Below are 3,760 nucleotides of genomic sequence, written 5' to 3' on the forward strand. Positions count from 1 at the left end.
TTATCCCAAATCATCCCACCCTCTGCCTCTCCCACAGAGTCCAAAAGACTGTTCTATACATCAGTGTCTCTTTTGCTGTCTCGTACACAGGGTTATCGTTACCATCTTTCTAAATTATATATATATGTGTTAGTATACTGTATTGGTGTTTTTCTTTCTGGCTTACTTCACTCTGTATAATAGGCTCCAGTTTCATCCACCTCATTAGAACTGATTCAAATGTATTCTTTTTAATGGCTGAGTAATACCCCATTGTGTATATGTACCACTGCTTTATTATCCATTCATCTGCTGATGGACATCTAGGTTGCTTCCATGTCCTGGCTATTATAAACAGTGCTGCGATGAACATTGGGGTACACGTGTCTCTTTCCCTTCTGGTTTCCTCAGTGTGTATGCCCAGTAGTGGGATTGCTGGATCATAAGGCAGTTCTATTTCCAGTTTTTTAAGGAATCTCCACACTGTTCTCCATAGTGGCTGTACTATTTTGCATTCCCACCAAGAGTGTAAGAGGGTTCCCTTTTCTCCACACCCTCTCCAGCATTTATTGCTTGTAGACTTTTGGATCGCAGCCATTCTGACTGGTGTGAAACGGTACCTCATAGTGGTTTTGATTTGCATTTCTCTGATAATGAGTGATGTTGAGCATCTTTTCATGTGTTTGTTAGCCTTCTGTATGTCTTCTTTGGAGAAATGTCTATTTAGTTCTTTGGCCCATTTTTTGATTGGGTCATTTATTTTTCTGGAATTGAGCTGTAGGAGTTGCTTGTATATTTTTGAGATTAATTGCTTGTAGTTGCTTCATTTGCTATTATTTTCTCCCATTCTGAAGGCTGTCTTTTCACCTTGCTTATAGTTTCCTTTGTTGTGCAGAAGCTTTTAAGTTTAATTAGGTCCCATTTGTTTAATTTTGCTTTTATTTCCAATATTCTGGGAGGTGGGTCATAGAGGATCCTGCTGTGATGTATGTTGGAGAGTGTTTTGCCTATGTTCTCCTCTAGGAGTTTTATAGTTTCTGGTCTTACGTTTTGATCTTTAATCCATTTTGAGTATTTTTGTGTATGGTGTTAGAAAGTGCTCTAGTTTCATTCTTTTACAAGTGGTTGACCAGTTTTCCCAGCACCACTTGTTAAAGAGATTGTCTTTAATCCATTGTATATTCTTGCCTCTTCTGTTAAAGATAAGGTGTCCATATGTGTGTAGATTTATCTCTGGGCTTTCTATTTTGTTCCATTGATCTATATTTCTGTCTTTGTGCTGGTACCATGCTGTCTTGATGACTGTGGCTTTATAATAGAGCCTGAAGTCAGGTAGGTTGATTCCTCCAGTTCCATTCTTCTTTCTCAAGACAGCTTTGGCTATTCGAGTTTTTTTGTATTTCCATACAAATTGTGAAATTATTTGTTCTAGCTCTGTGAAGAATACCATTGGTAGCTTGATAGGGATTGCATTGAATCTATAAATAGCTTTGGGTAGTAAACTCATTTTCACTATATTGATTCTTCCAATCCATGAACATGGTATATTTCTCCATCTATTAGTGTCCTCTTTGATTTCTTTCACCAGTGTTTTATAGTTTTCTATATATAGGTCTTTATTCCTAAGTATTTTATTCTTTCTGTTGCAATGGTGAATGGAATTGTTTCCTTAATTTCCCTTTCTGTTTTCTCATTATTAGTGTATAGGAATGCAAAGGATTTCTGTGTGTTGATTTTATATCCTGCAACTTTACTACAATCATTGATTAATTCTAGTAATTTTCTAGTGGAGTCTTTAGGGTTTTCTATGTAGAGGATCATGTCATCTGCAAACAGTGAGAGTTTTACTTCTTCTTTTCCATTTTGGATTCCTTGTATTTCTTTTTCTGTTCTGATTGCTGTGGCCAAAACTTCCAAAACTATGTTGAATAGTAATGGTGAAAGTGGGCACCCTTGTCTTGTTCCTGACTTTAGAGGAAATGCTTTCAGTTTTTCACCATTGAGGATAATGTTTGCTGTGGGTTTGTCTTATATAGCTTTTATTATGCTGAGGTATGTTCCTTCTACTCCTGCTTTCTGGAGAGTTCTTATCATAAATGGATGTTGAATTTTGTCAAAGGCTTTCTCTGCATCTATTGAGATAATCATATAGTTTTTATTTTTCAATTTGTTAATGTGGTGTATTACATTGATTGATTTGCGGATATTGAAGAAACCTTGCATCACTGGGATAAAGCCTACTTGGTCACGGTGTATGATCTTTTTAATGTGTTGTTGAATTCTGATTGCTAAAATTTTGTTAAGGATTTTTGCATCTATGTTCATCAGTGATATTGGCCTGTAGTTTTCTTTTTTTGTGGGATCTTTGTCAGGTTTTGGTATTAGGGTGATGGTGGCCTCAAAGAATGAGTTTGGAAGTTTACCTTCCTCTGCAATTTTCTGGAAGGGTTTGAGTAGGATTGGTGTTAGTTCTTCTCTAAATTTATGGTAGAATTCAGCTGTGAAGCTGTCTGGACCTGCGCTTTTGTTTGCTGGAAGATTTTTCACTATAGTTTCAATTTCCGTGCTTGTGATGGGTCTGTTAAGATTTTCTATTTCTTCCTGGTCGAGTTTTGGAAAGTTGTACTTTTCTAAGAATTTGTCCATTTCTTCCACGTTGTCCATTTTATTGGCATATAATTGTTGATAATAGTCTCTTATGAGCCTTTGTATTTCTGTGTTGTCTGTTGTGATCTCTCCTTTTTCATTTCTATTTTTATTGATTTGATTTTTCTCCCTTTGTTTCTTGATGAGTCTGGCAAAGGTTTGTCAATTTTATTTATCCTTTTAAAGAACCAGCTTTTGGGTTTGTTGGGTTTTGCTATGGTCTCTTTTGTTTCTTTTGCATTTATTTCTGCCCTAATTTGTAAGATTTCTTTCCTTCTACTAACCCTGGGGTTCTTCATTTCTTCCTTTTCTAGTTGCTTTAGGTGTAGAGTTAGGTTATTTATTTGACTTTTTTCTTGTTTCTTGAGGTATGCCTGTATTGCTATGAACTTTCCCCCTAGGACTGCTTTTACAGTGTCCCACAGGTTTTGGGTTGTTGTGTTTTCATTTTCATTCATTTCTATGCAAATTTTGGTTTCTTTTTTTATTTCTTCTGTGATTTGTTGGTATTGGAGAGGATTCTTGAGATCCCTTGGACTGCAAGGAGATCCAACCAGTCCATCCTAAAAGAGATCAGTCCTGGGTGTTCTTTGGAAGGACTGATGTTGAAGTTGAAATTCCAATACTTTGGCCACCCGATGTGAAGAGCTGACTCATTGGAAAAGACCCTGATGCTGGGAAATATTGAGGGCAGGAGAAGAAGGGGACGACAGAGGATGAGATGGTTGGATGGCATCACCAACTCAATGGACATGGGTTTGAGTGGACTCCAGGAGTTGGTGATGGACAGGGAGGTCTGGCATGCTGTGGTTCATGGGGTCGCAAAGAGTCGGACATGACTGAGCAACTGAACTGAGCTGAACTGACATTTATTTAAAAATATGTGCTAATATAAGTATATATTTATATATCCATATGTATGATATAAAATTTATGTAAATTTATAAATATATATATTATTTATATAGTAGCCATTATAGCTATGTCTGGATATAGATTAAAAAATATATGTGCTTCCCTGATAGCTCAGATGGTCGATAATCTGCCTGCAGTGTGGGAGATCTGGGTTTGGTCCCTGGTTTGAGATGATCCCCTAGAGGAGGGCATGGCAACCCACTCCAATATTCTTACCTGG

Source organism: Bos taurus, chromosome 6, assembly GCF_002263795.3.
Source record: "Bos taurus isolate L1 Dominette 01449 registration number 42190680 breed Hereford chromosome 6, ARS-UCD2.0, whole genome shotgun sequence".
In the NCBI taxonomy this organism is placed as follows: Eukaryota; Metazoa; Chordata; class Mammalia; order Artiodactyla; family Bovidae; genus Bos; species Bos taurus.